The following is a 22,584-nucleotide window of genomic DNA, read 5'->3' on the forward strand; positions in this document are numbered from 1 at the left end:
GAATCTAGTGGAGGAGGTGGAATCCCTGGAGGGAGGGGGTGCAGTCCAGCGGAATAAGAGGCAACTCAGTCCAGATATTATGTGTGATAGAAAGAGGATGAAGATGGTTCCTTCCTTATAGTTCCAAGATTATACTGTACCTGAAAATAGTAGAATCCTCTATCTGGCAAGATTTTGTCTATAGGTATGAAATAATAAAGAATTCATTTTGGGAGAAATGCCATGTGTGTCATTCTTAATCTGGGGTTTGACAAAAATCAGGGTTTCTCAAACTTGGCAACTTTAAATGTGTGGACTTCAGCTCCCAGAATTCCCCAGCCAGCACTGAAGTACATATATTTTAAAAGTTACCAAGTTGGAAAAGTATTGATCCTGATCAATAGACTGCGACTGGCGCTTTATACCAAGGCTCAGAATCTAAAATGAGGATGAATGAAAGTCCCATCTGTACCTAAAGTGCTTCAGGTGTGAAGTTCAGGTAAATCTGAACTCCTAGCAGAATTCTGGGCTATCTGCCTTTGGTGTCAAGAAGAAATCACCCAACAGAACAGGCATTGCCTTCGGAAGTTGTGGCAGCTTCATCACTAGAAGCTTTCAAGAAGAGATTAGACTGCCATTTGTCAAAAATGGTATATGGCCATAATGGCGAATCTATGGCACGCGTGCCGGAAATGGTTCCACCACAAAACCGCGTTCGACTAAAGCGCGCTCAACGAAACCGCTTAGCTGACGTCATCACAGGGCGACAACAGCACGGAGACAGAAGCACGCTGTAAACGCTAAACCTAAAATTAACCCGTAAACCTAAACCTAACCCCCCTAAACCTAATCCTAAACCTAACCCTAAACCTAACGCTTAACCTAACCCTAAACCTAACCCTAACCCTAACCCTTAACCTAACCCTAACCCTAACCCTTAACCGAACCCTAACCCTAACCCTAACCCTAACCCTAACCCTAACCCTTAACCTAACCCTAAACCTAACTCTAACCCTTAACCTAACCCTAAACCTAACCCTAACCCTAACCCTAACCCTTAACCTAACCCTAAACCTAACCCTAACCCTTAACCTAACCCTAAACCTAACCCTAACCCTTAACCTAACCCTAAAGCTAACCCTAAAGCTAACCCTAAACCTAACCTTTACCTTAAGTTGAATCGGCTTGCTTTCAAAGCGCTATTTAAAGCACCCTTCTTTCTCCGCGCTCGCTGTTGTCGCCCTGTTGATGACGTCAGCGATGCGGTTTAATCGGGCACGCTTGAGTCGAGCGTGGTTTTGTCGTGCCACGGCCAGAAATAGCATGCAGAGCCATCTCTCTGGACATGCCAGCCATCACCCGTTGCTCTTCCAGGTCCTGGCACATGCATGCACGCTGGCCAGCTGGTCTTCATGCATGCATGCATGCCAGAAACTGGAAGACCAGGTGACTGCCATGCATGTGCATGCTGGAAAATGGAATCTCAACTTTCCGGCGCAATCATGCTCACTTGGGAACTGCTCTTCTAGTATCTGGCATTCCTGTGCATGTGTTTTCTGGTGTTCCCACTTCCCATTTCAGCACTAGTGTAGGGTCTCCTGTTTTGGGGAGGGGGGTGGACTAGATGGACTTCTTTGAAGATGTTTCACTTCCCATCCAAGAAGCTTCTGCAGCTCTGACTGGATGGTGGGGAATGGAAGTATTTATACTTCTTGCAGACATATGCATTCTTTTAGTGAGTCGTTAAGGTCACCTGGAAATTTATCTGTGTCATCAGGGTCACCTGAGTGGTGCAAATTGGTGTGGAGCCTTCTTGAAACTGTCCAGAGGACTGTGTTATAGATTGGAGATGGATGACGTTGTATCCCTCCCCCCATGACCCGACAAAAGTGCGAACGTCATAAGCGCGCCGACAACACCGCGGTGCTAAAACCGCGATGTCAAAAGCGCGCTGACAACAGCGCGCCAACAACAGTGCGCCAACAACAGCGCGCCAACAACAGCGCACCAACAGAAGCGCGATTTAATTTAAGGTAAGGTTTAGGGTTAGGTTTAGGGTTAGGTTTATGGTTAGGTTTAGGGTTAGGTTTAGGGTTGGGTTTAGGGTTAGGTTTAGGATTAGGTTTAGGATTAGGTTTAGGGTTCCGTTACAGCGTGATTTTGTCGGCGCGCTTTAGGGCTAATTAGTTGCTCATTCGTCGCACGGTTTTGTCACCACGCTTTAGTCACCGCGCTTTAGTCAGGCGCGCTTTTGTTGTGCGCGCATTTGTGGTGGAACCCCCTCCCCCTCTGTTGAGAGAGGGCTGTTCAATTTTGACATAGATGCCCTCTTTGGCCCCTCTTTCAAACCAGCGGTCCTCTCTTGTCTAAAATGTGGACTTTTCTGTTTTCAAACGAGTGGCCTGTGTCTTTTAAATACAGATGGACTGCTGAATCTAGTCCTGATGGGTTGTGCCATGCGCTTATGATGTGGTTGTTTTGATTCCCCAATGTACAGATCTGCACATGGCTCACTCTATTGTACTGCAAATACCACATTGCTCAGTGTTTTACCTTTGGAGTGGACGAGCTTAGTGCATTCTTGGGTTTGAAGTGTGCACGTATGTTATGTTGGCTGAAGATCATAGTTACCATAAGGGCCAGAAACCTGGTGGAGATCTCACTCCTCCCCCCCAAGCTCAGCAAGATCTTAAAACAGTTTTGCCTCTTTCCTGCCCTGCTTCTCTGTCGTCATGTCAATGTTCTTCTTTCTTCCCAGTTATCACCACCTTCTTTCTTGTATGTTAAACTAGCTTCATTTGCAATGGCCATATCATTTTGCTACCACCTCTGGACACACATTACAAACTGCAGCCCACCCAAGCATTTGAGTGCCAAGAGGAAGTTGCAACAGGAGAACCGTAATTGCTGCTTGGATAAGAGTTTAATCTAAAAATGGATTAAGATACTTATTTAATGGATTCGTTAATGGAAATAAGTATGTGTTGCCAGTACAGCCCAGGAATTTTCCAAATAGTCTGAGTTAATTTTAATCTTAATAATATGCAACAGCATTTTTAGGGTGCACTGCAAAGCCTTCACAAGTGTACGTACAAACAATAAACATTAAATACATTTATGCTTTATCATAAACAGTGAATTCCTGTGCTGATTATTTAGAGGTCTTTGGAGCAAACTCACATCGTTTTGTTTCCTTTTGTTAATAACCAGCAGCAAAGTGGTTACCTGAAGGCTACTATCATGCATTTAGTTTTGGTCGCCACGATGTAAAAAAGATGGTCAAACTTTAGGCAGAGTGCGGAGAAGAGCAACAAAGATGATCAGGAGACTGGAGGCTAGAACATATGAAGAATGGTTGCAGGAACTGGGCATGGCTAGTTTAATGAAAAGAAGGACAAGGAGAGACATGATAGCAGTGTTCCAATATCTCAGGGGTTGCCACAAAGAAGAGGGAGTCAAACTATTCTCCAAAGCACCTGAGGGTAGAACAAGAAGCAATGGGTGGAAACTAATCAAGGAGAGAAGCAACCTAGAACTAAGGAGAAATTTTCTGACAGTTAGAACAATTAATCAGTGGAACAACTTGCCTCCAGAAGTTGTGAATGCCCCAACACTGGAAGTCTTTAAGAAGATGTTGGATATCCATTTGTCTGAAACGATATAGGGTTTCCTGCCTAGGCAGGGGGTTGGACTAGAAGACCTCCAAGGTCCCTTCCAACTCTGTTATTCTATTCTATTCTATTCTATCCTATCCTATCCTATCCTAATCCTATCCTATTCTATTCTAGAATTTCAAGTCTTGGAATCAAAAGCATTTCTTCCTTGTATTCTGAAACATGGCAATGAAACAATGGACACAACGGGGATTGCAAGTGTTCAAGTTGCTTTGAGACTGTCAACACCATCTCATGTGGCTTAATGAATTCATCTGCATTCTAATGTATAGAGAATTCTGCCCCTTCTGATGTTTTATCGCTCGATTCCATTCCCAGACTGATGGGTTGGTTACTTCCGGCAATACATCTTCTATGTCATTGCTGTAATTTTCCTGTTTTTCTGACGATAACATTCAGAAGTCTCACCCAGCATGGATGCTATTAATCCACCTTTAAAAATGTAGCTCCATGGATATAAAATGGATAATGGCTGATACTTGTGAAAAATATATTAAAATAACAGTTGATTACAAACTGAACAAGAGTCTGCAGTGGGATGTAATCATTCTTCTATTCTGCTCTGGTCAGAACCTAGCTTTGAATGCTGTGTCCTCTTCTAAGTATTATAATTTAAGAAGGATAAATGGAAGAGGTTCCAAGAAGGACAACCAGGCTAAGCAGGGAGCTAAACTCTATGAAGAGCAATTGAAGGAGTTGAATATGTGTAGTCTTGAGAAAATATAAGTGAGAAGTAATATGATATTCACTCTTCAAAAACTCGAAGGGTATCAATCACAATGAAATGTGTTGAGTCAAAGTTAAGAACATGATAGAATAGATTCAAAGCAGAGGTTGACTGAATGTAGAAGAAACCTTCTAATCAAGCATTTCAGTGGTGGAACCAATTTCCCAAGAGAGGTTGTGAGATTGTCTTCACCGAGTGTGTTCAAGTAGAACCTAGATATCCATTTGTCATGGAAGTTTCTAATGTTTTCCTGCACTGATTAGGTGGCTAGATAGAGCAGATTTAATTTCCCTTTCTGCTGTATGATTCTAATATATCTGGAAGGATCCAAATCAGGAAAGGATGCTACAGAATTTGGATAAGGTTTTCTTTATTTTTCATTTCATCTTCCTAACCTATTTCTTCTATTGTATCTCTGTATCTCTTTCCTCTCTTTCCTGCTCTCTCTCTCTCAGCTATCCCTCCCTCCCTCCCTCCATCATCTATCTATCTATCTATCTATCTATCTATCTATCTATCTATCTATCTATCTATCTATTATCTATCTATCTATCTATCTATCTATCTATCTATCTATCTATCTATCTATCTATCTATCTATCTATCTATCTATCTATCTATCTAGTGGTTAAATGCAGCACTGCAGGCTACTGCTAGATCAGCAGTTCAGCGGTTCAAATCCCACCGGCTCAGGGTTGACTCAGCCTTCCATCCTTCCGAGGTGGGTAAAATGAGGACCCAGATTGTTGGGGGCAATATGCTGACTCTCTGTAAACCGCTTAGAGAGGGCTGAAAGCCCTATGAAGCGGTATATAAGTCTACTGCTATTGCTATTGCTATTGCTATTGCTATCACCTACCTACCTACCTACCTACCTACCTACCTACCTACCTACCTACCTACCTACCTACCTACCTACCTACCTATCTATCTATCTATCTATCTATCTATCTATCTATCTATCTATCTATCTATCTGATTTAGATGGCCACCCAGCTTACAAAACACACTTCTGTGCAGCTCACAATTGTATAAAACCAAACATTTTTTTTAAAAAAAGCCTAATTAAAAACAAAAAGCAATACAAGGATCTCTTTTAATGTAACCAATAGACTATAATAACCAAACTCCAACCTCACCCTATTCCAGCACTTGGGAGAAGACTCAGCTCTTTAAGGCCTTCTGGAAGGTTAAGGGTTTGGGTGTTTAATATTCTACTGTCTTAGCTTAATGCCCCATCCATATTTGTACCATTGCCCATATTTTTGTCTTCCTCTAAGACCTATCTCCTAATGGGATGCGGTGGCTCAGTGGCTAAGATGCTGAGTTTGTCGTTCAGAAAGGTCAGTTTGGTGGTTCGAATCTCTAGCACCGCGTAACGGGATGAGCTCCCATTACTTGTCCCAGCTTCTGCCCACCTAGAAGTTCGAAAGCATGTAAAAATGCAAGTAGAAAAATAGGGGCCACCTTTGGTGGGAAGGTAACAGCATTCTGTGCACCTTCGGCATTTAGCTGTGCCGGCCACATGACCACGGAGACGTCTTTGGACAGCGCTGGCTCTTCGGCTTTGAAACGGAGAAGAGCACCGCCCCCTAGAGTCGGGAATGACTAGCATATATGTGCAAGGGGAAATTTTACCTTTTTACCTTCACATTTCAGACCTATCTCCTAGCACAGAAGTGAGCAATTAATTTTCCCAAAGGGCCACACAAGAAACTGAAGACTGTTGTGGCGGGCTGCCTCTACCCCCCCCATGCCCTCGTTGCTACACTAATGTCCCGCCCACACAACACTGCCCCATCTCTACCACTTCTGCTGCCCCACTGCTGATTTCAATGCCACCAATGCCATTGGCTGCACTAGGACTGTCCGCAGGATGGATGTGGCCCGCAGGCTGTAAAATGCCCAGGTCTTCCTAGCATAAAATAAAGAGCTGAGAGATCAGAATCATGTACAAGAAAATGCACTGACACTAAGTTGAAAGAAAAGTAGAAGATAAATGGTTGTTTATTTTGCTTTTCATTGATGCCTCTAATTTGTACCTCCTATCCTAGTGAACCTAAAAGAAAAAAATAAAAACTTAACCCCTTGAGTCTGTCCCTTACAGTTTACCATAATGGTGGGGTGTAGTCTGGACTCACAGGAGGGAGGGACTATTTCCCACAGGGCAAAGTGACAGTAAAGTTTGGAATATTTGTAGGCAGGAAGAGGGTGAAGTCAGACCCTCCCGAGCAACTCCCAGAGTATACCTTATATTTATGTAGACAATTGCTTTACTCTGGCAAGAGTCTGTCTGTAGGCGAACAGCAATAAAGAACTGCTCGAAAGAACCCCCGTGGGTCGTTCTTGGTTCTTAAGATCTGACAGTCATTTGGGCTTTTGACTGATGATCCTGAAGGTACAATGTTTGCCAATCATCTTCCCCAAAAGATGATCTAATCATTGATATTGGAAAAATGCAGAGCACGGATGGAACGCAGGAGGACCGAGACTTCCACATCGATGACCCAGATCAGCTAAAGAATGGGCGTTTCCTCTGGCTTGGCTTGGCTCTTCCTTTCACAGAGGGCTTGGCAGTCTGCAATTGCTACTAATGCACTAAATGCCACCGCTGACTGCACTGGCGGCATTTTGGCCGCCTGCCTCCCTCCCCATGCACTAATATGATGCTAAATGATGTGCAATGAAGGCGAATCTTGCCTGTCACCAGAAGCGGAACTGCCACGGTGGGTAATATAACCCACCCCATAATCGCCTGATCTCTGCTCTCTGACAGCTCTCTCTCACGTCCACGCAAGCTGCAATCACTTTCCTTCACCGCTCTTGATTATGCATGCTGCACTTAGTATTCCGAGCCACGCTGCTCATAAGATGAGTGTCAGCCCTTTCTTTGGGAAAGAAAAGAAAAGATGATAAAGGAAAAGAAAAAAAAAAGAAACAACGAGCCAACCTTTCTGCTTCAGCTCGCTGTTTAAATTGGAAAACTAAAGTGACTCAACAGAACACGAAATTTACAACATCCCAAACAATCTGCTTGCCATAAGTATAGAGTTTCCTCCCCATATACACCCCAGCATCTCGATTTCTTGGCTTCAACAGTCATAAAGGTAAAGGTTCTCCTCGCACGTGTGTGCTAATCATTCCTGACTTTAGGGGGCAGTGCTCCTCTCTATTTTCAAGCCGAAGAGCTTTGATTAAATCTGCTCTATCTAGCCACCTAATCAGTGCAGGAAAATATTAGAAACTTCCATGACAAATGGATATCTAGGTTCTACTTGAACACACTTGGTGAAGAAAATCTCACAACCTCTCTTGGGAAATTGGTTCCACCACTGAAATGCTTGATTAGAAGGTTTCTTCTACATTCAGTCAACCTCTGCTTTGAATCTATTCTATCATGCTCTTAACTTTGACTCAACACATTTCATTGTGATTGATACCCTTCCAATTTTTGAGCCCATCTCAATTTCTTGGCTTCAACAGTCATAAAGGTAAAGGTTCTCCTCGCACGTGTGTGCTAGTCATTCCTGACTCTAGGGGGCAGTGCTCCTCTCTGTTTCAAAGCCGAAGAGCCAGCACTGTCCAAAGACGTCTCCGTTGTCATGTGGCCAGCATGACTAAATGCTGAAGGCGCACGGAACGCTGTTACCTTCCCACCAAAGGTGGTTCCTATTTTTCTACTTGCATTTTTACATGCTTCCGAACGGCTAGGTTGGCAGAAACTGGGACAAGTAACGGGAGCTCACTCCATTATGTGGTGCTAGGGATTCGAACCACGGAATTGCCGACCTTTCTGATTGACAAGTTCAGCATCTTAGCCACTAAGCCACTGTGTCCCCTTCAACAGTCATGGAAGAAGGGGAAAAAAAGAAAAAGTATTATTCAGATGTGATGGACCACATACACCAACTCATTATTTTACATCAGCAACCCAGTGATTGACAAGGAAAATGCCTTTAAAGAAGCACACAAAGTTGAATTTTCAACAAATTAACCTCCTTTCAAATGTGTAGGATTGGTTTCTACTTTTTTTGCCCCCCACTCCACTTGCACCATTTAATTTCGCTGTGGTAAGATACCCACACTTGATAGCAGCTTCATAATTTGCTTAATTATTATTTATCAGCTTGTGGGGCGTTCCTCATTGAAACTTTAATAAGGAATTGTTCAGGAACAATCCCACCCCAATATGATTTTTCTCCTGTCTTCCGTCTCGGAGATAGTTGATCTTATTACATAATTACTCATATTATAAACTTGAAATGAGCGCTGTGAAATTGCAAGAGGGTTTTTAATAAACGCAGATAAGCAGAAATGTTTCAAAGGAAGCCACATTTTCTATTTTGTAATATAAAGGGAATATGAAGAGCGTTGTTGTGTGATTGCGTAGCTTGTTTTACTTTAATCAATTGTGACTCTTTTGTTTTGTTGGGCTGGTCAATGACCGAAATAAAATGACTGAATGACTGGATATTTAGAGTAAGCTGAGTTTATGTACATTGGCATATATAGGGCTTCCCCATTTATAGCATCATTATTATTAATATGTGGAAGAAAGAATAAAAGTTGGCAATACGCAGTGATATTTTTGTCAAAATTCTGGCCAGTGTATCATAACTGTCTGCCTCATATTGAGTGCCAGGCTTTCCAACAATTTTCTTATAGTTTCCTTTGTCCTCAAATATCAGCATTTGGTGAATTAAAAAGTATTTTCAGTCTTCACTAAGCTGTTTAATGTAAAGGTTCCCCTCACACATACGTATGTGCTGGTTGTTCCTGACTCTAGGGGGCAGTGCTCATCTCCGTTTCAAAGCTGAAGAGCCAGCACTGTCCGAAGATGTCTCCGTGGTCATGTGGCCGGCATGACTAAATGCCGAAGGTGCACGGAATTCTGTTACCTTCCTACCAAACATGGTTCTTATTTTTCTACTTGCATTTTACATGCTTTCAGACTGCCAGGTTGGCAGAAGCTGGCATAAGAAACCAGAGCTCACTCTGTTACGTGGCACTAGGGATTTGAACTGCCAAACTGCAGAACTGCCGACCTTTCTGATCGACAAGTTCAGTGTCTTAGCACCGAGCCACCACGTTCCTAACTAGATGCCAATCAAATAAGAAAGGGTACTTCCACACAAGGGCACAACGGAGAGCTCCCAGGGATGCACGTGGGATGCAAGAATCAAGACAATCAATAGATGGGAGTAAAGAGATACACAAAATTTTAACCCTTTGCTGCCATCTGGAGGGAATATGGATCAGCGTTTTACCCAACTTGGCAATTATAAAATGTATGGACTTCATACGACTGGATGGAGTCACTGAAGCAGTAGGCGTGAGCTTAAATGGACTCCAGGTGATGGTTGAGGACAGGAAGACCTGGAGGAACATTGTCCATGGGGTCATGATGAGTTGGACATGACTTTGCGACTAATAGCAACAACAAAAAATGGACTTCAACTCCCAGAATTCCCTATCCAGCATTCTGGAAGTTGATGTCCATACATCCTAAAGTTAACAAGTTTGAAGGATACTGACCTAGATACGATACATCTACTTGACACAAATTTGTTGAAGATGTGAAACAAGGAGTTTGCAAAAAGGGGAACCCCACAGAGACTCTGAACCTATACCCTCCACCCCAAACAACTGTTTCCTTTGCTTTGTTAAATTTGCAGCACAGATTCCTTACCAAGAGTGTTAATAGTCCTTGTGGACATCCATATTCCTAAGATGTCGGCCACATTATACAATTGAGCCACTCTATTTCCAATCCCAGTTTCCCAGTTGCAATGTATGGCTGTGAAGGTTGGATCATATCAAAGGCTGGGCACCAAAGAATGGAGGCATTTGAACTCTGGTGCTGGAGAAGACTCCTGTGAGTCTCTTGGACTGCAAGGTGATCAAACCCATCAGTCCTAGAGGAGATCAATCCTGACTGCTCTTTAGAAGGCCAGATCTTGAAGAGGAAACCCAAATATTTTGGCTACCTAATGGGAAGGAAGGACTCACTGGAGAAGAGCCTAATGCTGGGAAAGATGGAGGGCAAAAGAAGAAGGGGATGGCAGAGAATGAGGTGGCTGGATGGAGTCACCGAAGCAGTCGGCATGAGCTTAAATGGACTCCGGGGGAAGGTAGAGGACAGGAAGGCCTGGAGGAACATTGTCCATGGGTTTGCGATGGGTTGAACATGATTTGGTGACTAACAACAAAATTTCCAATCTGGCTCAGTACAGTTCAAATTATTTCAAAGCTACTCTTTTCCTTTGTTGATTTGTTGCAGTTATTGTTTTACTACTTGTGGTCCCCCTGCCCCCTTAGCAGGAATGCTTGCCTCACCTCCTTTCTGGCTCCTAAACATGAAGCTCTCTCAGGGGAATGGTTAACATAACAGCTTTGCAACTCTCCCTTTAAAACCAACCAGTGGAAGTGATCAATTAAAATATTTTTCCCCCCTTTGGTCTCCTCTCTCAACACAGGATGAAGTGACATAGAAAAAAACAGTTTTATCTCTCTTACTTTCTTTATTTTCAAGCTGAGCCACCACAAGGGGATTTGAGTTGCTACTCTAAGTACCACAGCTCAGGGCAGGGAAGTGGTTTTGGTGTGTGTGTGTGTGTGTGTGTGTGTGTGTGTGTGTGTGTGTGTTTGCTTCTTGTGATCATCATTTCTGAGTCAGAAAAACCAGAGATAATCACAAGATTCCTTGAATTGCTTTTGGGAAGTTGGGGAATGAAAATAACAACATTGTGGGAATATTCTACAGCTTATTTTCACTCTGTGATGGAGAAGGACTTTCCAAAGCCTGCGTGCAAGGTTTACACATGGAATTATCCACTTTGCATCTTAGTCCAACGTGCTAGGCCAAGTTTTCCTTTTGCAACTCACATATGAACACACAGTATCATAGGTACTTTGCACGGGTAATCCACCGAATGCTTTTCAATAATTAAAGAGAGAGGAGGGTTATTAATGATGATGCATAATACATGTAAAAACAGAGGGGCGGGGAAGCAAAACCTTTGCATTTCAAAGCTCGCCATGGCCACTTGGCTACCAACCCTGGGATAAATTGCACATTGTTCTGTATTTTCCTATCGTCATGGAACTCCTAGGCTGCATAAAAGACTTGCTTCCTTTGTGGTATTTCCAGAAAATATCCTCACAGAAGATAGTTGCAGTCGAAAGTGCTCTCCTGCTAGAGGAAATGAGAGGTGTTTCTTATCTGGCTATCATAAATTATAATTGATAATCAGATTTCAATTGTGGCAGGCTTCCCCCCCCGCCCCCCGGCAGTCTTCTGAGCAGCAGATGAGGTGACATTTTTAGGGGGGTGTGTGAGACAGACAGACAGAGAGAGAGAGGGAGAGAGAGAGAAAGAGAGAGAGATATGATTCCAGATGGTTAAAAATGTCCAAACAGGATCGATTTTTAAAAAGGAAGAGAGACTATTTAGAGCCATGATGGTGAACTTATAGCCTCAGCTCAGCTCCACCATGCATGCGGCGTGGTTCCCACTGGCCAGCTGATTTTCGGGTGTCTACTGTGCATGCACAGGGAGCGGGGTGCATATAGGAGATGCGTATGCATGCGCATTGGGTGGGGGGGTCATACGTGCATGCACGGGGATGGGGGAAGCATGGGCGAGTGAGGCAGAGGCCCCCAACAGCTCGTTTTTGGTCCCAGGAGGGTGCAGGGAAGTTGTTACCTTCCCACCAAAGGTGGATCCTATTTTTCTACTTGCATTTTTACATGCTTTTGGACTGCTAGATTGGAAGAAGCTGGGACTAGTAACTGGAGCTCACTCCATTACACAGCACTAGGGATTCAAACCACCGAACTGCCAAGCTCAGCATCTTAGCCACTGAGCCACCGCGTCCCTTTCCCAAAGCTTAAAATGATCTAAATACATACAGTATGTGGTTCTTTGCAAAGGTGTTGTTTTAAGCGAAATGTGAGACCAAATGATTCAAATTTTCAACTATTTTGACAATACTATTGCTATAGTAATGACTATGGGGAAAGTATTTTTCTGGTTTATTCCATAATCTCTGTAGTTCAGTTGTTAAGTTCCAATATATTGGTAGTTTGTAGAACTACCAAGGAGAAAATCACACCCCACCAACACTGACAGGGCAAGCTATGCTGTATTAACCCGGAGTAAATCCTATACTCACTAGCACTGATGCGGTTACCTGGTTGGATAATGAAACGTCTGCAAGCAAAGAAACCCAGCTCAGGGAGCACCAAAGACCCCACAATTCAATTCTGAGCTACATTTTTTTTTTCTTCCATTGGTTGTAATTGTGATGGATGGGGTGGAAAGTTTTTCAGTGCTGCTACTGTTAAATAGAGTCAGAATTGTGGTAAATCATACCAGAGGAGTGACTAGGGATCTTTCTTTCTTTCTTTCTTTCTTTCTTTCTTTCTTTCTTTCTTTCTTTCTTTCTTTCCTTTCTTTCTTTCTGTCTTTCTTTCTCTCTCTCTCTCTCTCTTGTTTCCCCATCTTTTTCTATCTTTTTCTTTTTTCTTTCTCTTTCTTTCTACCTTTTTCCCCTTCCATTCTTCCTTCTTTACATCCTCTATCTTCCCTTTCTCCTTCCTTCTTTCTTAACTTCATCCATCCTCCCCTTTCTTCTCCCTTCCTTCCTAACTTCCTCCATCCTCCTCTCCTCTCCTTCCTTCCTTCTCTCTCTCCCTTTCTCTCTCTCTCTCTCGTTTCCCCATCTTTGTCTATCTTTTTCTTTTTTCTTTCTCTTTCTCCCTCCTTTTTTCCTTTCCTTCTTTACATCCTCTATCTTTCCTTTCTCCTTCCTTCTTTCTTAACTTCCCCCATCCTCTCCTTCCTTCCTTCCTTCTTTCTTTCTTTCTTTCTTTCTTTCTTTCTTTCTTTCTTTCTTTCTTTCTTTCTTTCTTTCTTTCTTTCTTTTTGCACATGTGGTTCTACATATAGAGGTCTTAACTTGCCAGTCCCTACACTTACACCTCTTTGACCAACTCCACTGAATTTACCACCAAATTAAGATGCATCTTCTTCTCATCTCTAGACTAAGCTGGCAGATGTTGTGACTTAAAGAAGATAGTCAACAGAGCAACGTTGAACCTTCTTTGTCTTATATATCAGGGCCTGCAGCACCGATCCACATCCCCTTAATCTTCAAGGATGCTGCCACTTCTGGTTAGTGTTCCTGAGCTTTCACCACAAGCTTTCCAATCTCCTCCAAAACTGCCCTTGTAATTCATCCTCGGAAGGAGCAAATTGTCAGCATCACTGGCTCCAGCCAAGTGGTATTCCCCTCTCTCTCGTCCTAGACAACTGTTTTAGGGAAAAGTATAAAGCAATTAAATGTCAGGAGCAATTAGCTCATGCATTTTTCATGGGCCACAGACTGGAATCACTTGAGAAAGCTTCTATAATTAAACTTAATAAAAATGAATACACAATTTCCCCATCCTTTCACAGTAGTTTATATGTCATGGGCATTTCTATATATTTTCTTCTCTTTATTACTTCAGGGGGTGGTGGAAAAAAACATGACCACAGAACACGAAAAGCAGTTTTCCTTGTCACCCACAAGTTCACCAAAGCCTCTTTCAGCAATATATGAAAAGTATTTTTTCCCCAGTAGTAGTAGTACTTTGATAAATCATTGACAATCTTCTCCTTTGCCTGAAGAGATTTGGAAATATCCTCCCGAAATGCCTCTGTTCAAAAATCTGGAAAATATGTCAAAAGGCCGTTGAAAGCCTGGTCTACAAAACATTCAGTTCCATTTTTGAAAAAGGAAACGTTAAGTTAAGAAGCTGAATGTGTATTCCAGGCTGTAGGAAGTTAGCACCCATCCGCCTCCTAGGAAAATGAGATATTTTAGGAAATATTAAAAGGGAAGAATATTTCCCCTAAAAGGGAGGAAGAAACTCATCCCCCCAACCACCACTTTTGTCAATGGACCATTAAGTCCTGAGCCTGTCTATTTTACATAACAAAATCTACCTCCTTCAGGAAGAGTTATAAGAGGAATTGCCCAAAGCCCTTTCATTACCTCATCACCCAGCAGGAGTCAACCAAGCCTGGGACTGAGGATAGCCTACAGAGTTGCCCCTGCATGGCCCCATGGGAATCTGACAACCAATCAGAGTACAAGCTCAAATTCAAAAGCTCCAAGAGGGTATAAAACTCAAGGCGTTCTCAGCATCTCTTCCCTTTTTTCTTTGTTCGCCCAACATCTTCAAGGCATGTGGTCCTATCCACCATTAAAACCATCTTTCCAAACAGTCTCTGTGTTTCCTGTGTCTTTTCCCCCACTTGGAACTGAACCCAGAAGGATATTTCTTCCAACAAGGATTTGTGTTTCTCATAATTCCTCCAAATAGATGATGACATTTCTAAACTCAAACTATACTCATTCCTACTTCTCAAAATATCATGTCATTTTAGACAGGCTTTCATTAAGATTAGCTAAAGGAACAGAGTATAATCTATCACCCCTCTGAACACCATGCAAGTTATTCAACACAAAGATGGACAATTAGTTATACCATCACACTAAATCAACAATTTATCATTAGACGAATAATTTAACTTCTCCCTTCTCCTTTTCTGGCACAGTACAGAGAAGTTACCGTATGTTTTCCCATAAGGGGGGGGAATACCTTCCCCCAACTTTATTATTTATTTATCCGTTTTCACTGAAACATGGAGGAAAACTGAAATATGTACATTTTTAGTACCTTTTTGGCTATAAATAAATGGATGCTGCTGCCAATATTTAACCATTTCCATTATTTTAAGGGTTGCTGAGAGAGAAAAGCAGCTGTTTAGGAAGGCGGCAAAAACACATCTTTTCCATCAAGTTTAAAATTATTAATGTATTCCCATGGGGAAAAATACAGTAATTCTGATAGTCATTGCATGTATTTGTTTCTCTGTTTGGCTTCTAGTTTTTCTTCATGTTGATTGTTAAAAAAAAGAAAGCTGTGACAGACTTCCTGTAATCAATATAAATAAAACAAATTATCCACAGTCTAGTTCAGGGATTGCTACAAAGAAGAAGGAGTCAAGCTATTCTCCAAAGCACCTGAGGGCAAGACAAGAAGCAATAGATGGAAATGAATCAAGGAGAGAAGCAATCTAAAACTAAGGAGAAATTTCATGATAGTTAGGACAATTAATCAATGGAACAACTTGCCTCCAGAAGTTGTGAATGCTCCAACACTGGAAGATTTTAAGAAGATGTTGGATAGCCATTTGTCTAAAATAGTGTAGGGTTTCCTGTCTGAGCAGGGTTGGACTAGAAGACCTCCAAGGTCCTGTCCAACTCTGTTGTTCTGTTCTTGTTATGCTCTGCTCTGCTGTGTTCTAGTTCAATGACACCCAAATTTGGTCATTTCCAGCCTCAACTTCAGTGGTTGGTTTCAAAAATTTTTAGAACTTCTTCTGTAGATGTGGCCTGCTTTGCGGGAATGGCTTGCTGACCATGTGACCAGGGTGGGAGTGGCTTGCCAGCCATGTCACCGGGTGGGAATGGCTTGCCAGCCATGTGACTGGGTGGGCATGGCCAACTTGTAAAATGTGGTGAAACTCACTTAACAACACTCTTGCTTAGCAACCAAAATGTTGGCTCAGGAACTCTGGCATTTGAAGCATGCAAGTCTTAAAGCTGTCAAGTTACAAGACCCTTGCACCCCTAACCCTTTAGAAAAAAACCCCAGGGGTTTTCAAACTTGACAGCTTTAAGACTTGTGGACTTCAACTCTCAGAATTCCTCTTCTCGCTCTTCATCTTGATGATATGTGGCCGTGCGGGGGAGGGAGCTGGAACCGGTTCTAAACGGCACTGTAGATTTGTGGAACTTCTTCTATAGAAGAAGTTAGAACTGGCAGGAACCCACCCCTGTTCAACTTCCATACTTCTCAACCAACAAGAATTGAAACCACTGTTTAATATTGGCTTACTTACTATACGCAAATATTCTGACTGTGGTGTGGAAATTAAGCTCCTTTTCCATTCTACCTATTAATTCTCATGCCACGTTTTACAGCACTTCTGGATGAAATACAAATTTTCTGGCTTCTTTTCCCCTTTGTTTTTCAAGAGCATTCTATTTTCTTTCGAATTTCAATTTATGTCAAACTTATTTTAGAGCAGATGGTAACTCTGCAACTATACTGAGCTTCTCACCTCTATATGGTAGGTAGCAGTGGTGGGATTCAAAATGTTAGCAACTGGTTCTCTGCCCAGTTGCTGGGTGGGCGTATTTAATGAAAATAAGTTTTGGGGGTAACATGATAGCAGTCTTCCAATATTTGAGGGGCTGCCATAGAGAGGAGAGGATCAATATATTTTCCAAAGTACCTGAAGGACAGACAAGGAATAATGGATGGAAACTGACCAAGCAGAGATTCCACCTACAAATAAGGAGAAATTTTCTGACAGTGAGAACCATCGACTTAGGGAACAGAAGTTGACTTCAGAAGTTGTGGTTGCTTCATCAGTGGAAGTTTTTAAGAAGAGACTGGACAGCCATCTGTCAGAAATGGTGTAGGATCTCCTGCTTGGACTAGATGACCTGCAAGGTCCCTTCCAATTCTGTTATTATATATATCTTATATATATAAGGGCAACAATAAAAATATTGGGTTTCTGTCTGGATGGTCTCTTGTGACGAGCCGATGGACAGAGAATGGAAGCAGTAAGCTTCCTCCCATATTTGGGCATACCAGGGGTTGCAACACTAAATAAATAAATAAATAAATAAATAAATAAATAAATACATACATACATACATACATACATACATACATACATACATACATACATATTAGAGTTACAACCCCTGGTATGCCCAAATATGGGAGGAAGTTCACTGCTTCCATTCTCTGTCCATGGGCTCATCACAAGAGACCATCCAGACAGAAACCCAATATTTTTACTGTTGCCTTTGTTACATTTGTGTTGTATTTGTGCTGATAAATAAATAAAGGGAGACTAGTATATATCTATTTCAAGCTATTTAGCTCTCATCAGCTAGCCATACCCTTACTGGGATACAGCACAGGTTCGAATCCCAGCACAGGTTCGAATCCCAGTAAGGGTATGGCTAGCTGATGAGAGCTAAATAGCTTGAAATAGATCTATACTAGTCTCCATTTATTTATTTATCAGCACAAATACAACACACACAGACACAGACAGACAGACAGACACACACACAGAGACACACACACAGACACAGACACACAGACACACACAGAGACACACACAGAGACACACACACACACACACACACACACACACACACACACACACACACACACACATATATATATATATATATATATATATATATATATATATATATATATATATATATATATATATAACCTAAAAGCACTTCTGTTCGCACAACCTATAAACTTTGCTTTGCTCTCAACTCCAGCCATTCTTTCTAGAGGTCAGTCGGGCAGCTATCCAATATAGATCCGAGATAAAAAAGACATCACAGCATTATTTCCGGTGGGCCGATCTCAACAAATGCTGTACCGTTGTCTATTACCGCTCAGTTCATTGCTTCAGTTGGCATCCATAATTGTTTTATTTTTAACCTGATAAAGGAAAACTACTGTGAATCCTGATATTTCATCTCTTTCTTGCACAGATCTTCAGCCAGCCATCCCCTATCAGCAGAGGAAGGAATAAAACTACTAGCCGCTCTTGAAAGAAAAAAAAAGCACCTTTGGATCAACCATGAGCTGGATGGCTAAGAATCTCCATAGATATCAAATCTGAAAGTCCTTCCTCCATCCTTCGCTTTACGTAAAAACGATGCTAAAGGGCCCTGCACACCAGGACAATTAGACACAAGGACAGTTTTTTTCCCCAGATGCCATCACTCTGCTAAACAACTAATCCCCGCAACACTGTCAGATTATCTACTAAGACTGTATTACTATTATTCTTCTCTTCCTTTCTAGTACCTATCTCTTTCCACTTATGCCTATAATCATGTTGCTTGTATCTTTTAAATTTTATATTGTTTTATTTGTTTCCTAGTATAATTTGATTGCTTATTAGTAACCTAGTAACCTATCTTATGATTCTTGGTGAATGTATTCTATTTTATTTTTCTTTATGTACACTGAGAGAATATGCACCAAAGACAAATTCCTTGTGTGTCCAATCATACTTGGCCAATAAAGAATTCTATTCTATTCTATTCTATACAGGCAGCCAAGGGTGGCATTTGGGGGTTCGCCAAACTGGGCAGAATCCTAGCTATAGGATCACCCAAACCCATGCAAAGCCCCATGGGCCACCCCTGGTTGTAAGTGGAGGTATTGTATTTAGGTTCAGATGTAAGAAGATCTGGATGGGTAAAGTTCTAAGTCCCCAAAAGACAGAGTCACTGTTTGTTCAGGACAGAGGTGAGTTCCTGCCAGTTCTAACCTCTTCTATAGAAGAGGTTCCAGAAATTTACAGTGCCGTTTAGAACCGGTTCCAGCTCCCTCCCCCTGCCCTTCTGCACATCATCAAGAGGAGGAATTCTGGGAGTTGAAGTCCACAAGTCTTACAGCTGTTTAAGCTTAAAGCTGTCAAGCAGACTTGCCTGCTTCAAATGCCAGAGTTTCTGAGCCAATATTTTGGTTGCTAAGCAAGAGCATTGTTAAGTGAGTTTCACCACATTTTACAAGTTGGCCATGCCCACCTAGTCACATGGCCAGAAAACCACTCCCACAAAGCAGGCCACACCTACAGAAGATGTTCTAAAAAAATTTGAAACCCACCACTGGTTCAGGAATATCTGGTTTAGACTTGATGCAGGGATGGGTTCTAGCCCGCTTTACTGCCAGTCCGCTCATTCTCGCCCGTGCATGCATAGTCCAATTAAAATTGTCCTGCACATGCACGGTTACAGCGACTCAGGCTGCGATACCACTACCAATTCGGCCAAACTGGTAGGAACTCTGTCTTGATGGCAACGCTACCTTGGATGGTGAAAAGTTAGTCTGAAAGTTTGAAAAGTTGAAACAACAAAATTTCTGGTGTGATTCCAAAAGAATGTGCCAAAATACTAAACTGTTGCATGTTAGACTCTGAAAAGATTATCAGCCCCCTTTGTTCAATATCACTGTGAACCTATTGAAATCCCCACCCAGGATACCACTAAAATAAAAGTCTTTATTTAAAGCAGGGGTTATTCAACTGTTTTTTTTTAAAGAACATATATTGGGAAAAACAGATTTAAAATGCATTGACAGAGCTAATTTTAAAAAAAAAATCCCTCAGAAATGTATTCGCATAAAGCTGTGACATTTTAAAGCAATCAGCATGCTTCAGCTATCAAAGCTTTTGGAAGATCTTACTGTTTTGATTTTTTTTAAATAAAAAATAGTGTTTATTAATATAAGGGATGAGATTAAAAAAAGCCACAACTTCACTAGTCACTGGTGTAACAGTTAACCTCACCGGAGGGGGCAAAAGATACCGATTGTGTTCCAACTCGTATATCTACCACCTGTGGATAATTTGAAGGAGGGTTGTGTCATTACCATAATTACCATCTATGCAAAATATATGATTTATGTTGTATGGTGATGGCTGCATTTTTATATAAAGGGTTTAGTTCAGGGCACCACACTGGAACTACTGAGAAGCTAAAACACTGACTCAGAGAGGAGCAGCCAGTGGGAACAGAAACAAATCCCTGTAAAGAATATTTGAAGCCACGAAAGCTATTTAGCCTGCAGAAGTGATTAAGAAAAAAAATAGTAACAGGCTTCCAATATTTGCTAGATTATCGTGGCAAAGCACAGTTCTTCTCAACGATTGGCTTCACATGCCAATCTGGACTATATTTTGTTTAACCTTACAAAATAATCCACACATCATCATCTTTTAATGACCCCCATAATTCCTTGTGGGGTGGAGTCTGGGCAACTGAATGGAGCTAGCAGTGTGTTTTAATGGCCAGATGCCCTTCCCGACGCCAGCACAGAGTTTTGTTCAGCAGATATATTTTCAGCCTGCCTAGAGAGAGAAATATCTGCCTCTATCTGGGATTGAACTCACAGCCTCCTGATTGTGAGGCGAGAGCGCCACCTGTAGGACACCGCACCACTTCTAATAATTCTACAATACCGGATGTTGAATCCTAAAGTACGGTTTATAAACTGAGATGATTCCATTCTTGTATATCAAACAATATCTGCACAGATGCGTCCTGTATTCCCTTTCAAAACAAGCATGCAAAGCACAGAAAGTGAGAAAGAGAAAGAAACACATGGAAAAGAACATTTGTGGGTGCCTCCATCACTGGAGCCTTTCAACCATTCATCTGAAATGGTATAAGGTCTCTTGCTTGAGCCAGGGGGTTGGACTAGAAGACCTTCAAGATCTCTTCCAACCAGTGGTGGGATTCAATTTTTTTTACTACCGGTTCTGTGGGCGTGGATTTGTGGGTGTGGCATGGCTTGGTGTGTGTGGCTTGGTGGGCGTGGCAGGGGAAGGTTACTGCAAAATCCCCATTCCCTCCCGATCAGCTGGGACTCAGGAGGCAGGGAATAAATGGGGGCGGGGCCAATCAAAGGTGGCATTTACCGGTTCTCTGAACTACTCAAAATTTCCTCTACCGAAGGGAAGAAGAGAGGGTAAGGATAGGGGGGAGAGGAGGAGAGAAAGAAAGAGTGGAAAGGGGAGAGAAGAGAGGGAGGGGAAGTAGAGAAGATAAGGATGACAGAGAGAAGAAAGGAAGGAGTGAGAGAGGGAGAAGAAAGTGATGGATAAGGTACAAATATGGTGTATGGAGAGCAGAGGAGCCAATAATCATTTTAGGGGGTTTATGGTAAGACGAATTGATCTGAATATTTAATAATATAAAATAATGTTGGTTATGTAACAGTATACATGTGGTTATTTGTTATGAAAATGAAAAAAAAAACCCTTTAAAAAAAAATTCCGCTACCGTTTTCCCAGAACTCGTCAGGACCTGCGGAATACCACCTCTGCTTCCACCAACTCTATGTTCTAGGTTCTAAGTTAGAAGCAAAAGAAAAGGTGAAAAGAGATAAATCTAGTTCATAACACCATTCACTGTATCTCTCCACTCCTTTTATTTTCTTGTGAACTATTTTTTCCCCGTGACATCATGCCTTGCCTTTTGTGCTTCAAACTTCTCATTTCTCTTTTCTGAGAATCTCATCAAATCCACCCGACCATGACTTCCTTAGTCGTTCATTCCCTTTCATCTCATTCATTCTTCTCTTGTATATTTTTGTGTTGCAAGTTGATCTTGATTTGTTTTCTTTGTTACCGTTGTAGTTTCCAATGTCTCTTGGGTGCTTTATGAAAAATGCAAAAAATAAAAACAGAAATACAAAACACAACTTATCAAAATGTTCGGTGGAGATAAAATGTGGCCAACACGTAAAACTTGCCAACGCACCCCATGTTATAAAGTCATCAAGCTGTCTTTGGATTCTGCCACATTGGGTAGCGCATGGAGTGAAATCGCACACAACAGTTGCTTGTCCGTAGTGAGTGGTGCAGTGGTCCAGAGATTCAGGAGGCTGTGAGTTGGATCCTAGGTAGAGGCATATATTTCTCTCTCTTGGCACAATGAGAATATAACTGTTGTAAACTCCACATTGGCGACAGGAAGGGCATCCGGACAGTAAACACTCAGCCCCATTCAGTTGCCCCTACTCCACCCCAATGCAAGAGATTACAGGGTCATTAAAAGACAAAAAAAGTTGCTTGTCCATAGCATTTCTAATTTCTTCAGGACTACCCTTTAATGCATAACAGAATAACAGAATTGGAAGGGACCTTGGAGGTCTTCTAGTCCAACCCCTAGCTCAAGCGTATACCATTTCAGACACATGGTTGTACAATCTCTTCTTAAAAATCTCTAGTGATGGAGTACCCTCAATTTTGAAGGCAAACCAATCCTCTTTGTGACAGCCCCTTAACTAAGGTACCCACTCTTCTTCATTTGGGATAAATATTTTGTTCTGGCAGGGGCAGAAATACAACGATGCACAAAGAATGATGTGCAAGTATTTTTGATTTGTTACATTTTGAAGCCCGAATGCTGTGTTTATAGATATTTGCAATTTGTACACACACATACCACAATGCACACAAACACATGTGCACACATGCTCCTACACACTTCCTAGCTGAGTTAAAAGGCTATGACATTTTATACT

The sequence above is a fragment of the Thamnophis elegans genome, chromosome 3 (assembly GCF_009769535.1).
Source record: "Thamnophis elegans isolate rThaEle1 chromosome 3, rThaEle1.pri, whole genome shotgun sequence".
Taxonomy (NCBI): domain Eukaryota; kingdom Metazoa; phylum Chordata; class Lepidosauria; order Squamata; family Colubridae; genus Thamnophis; species Thamnophis elegans.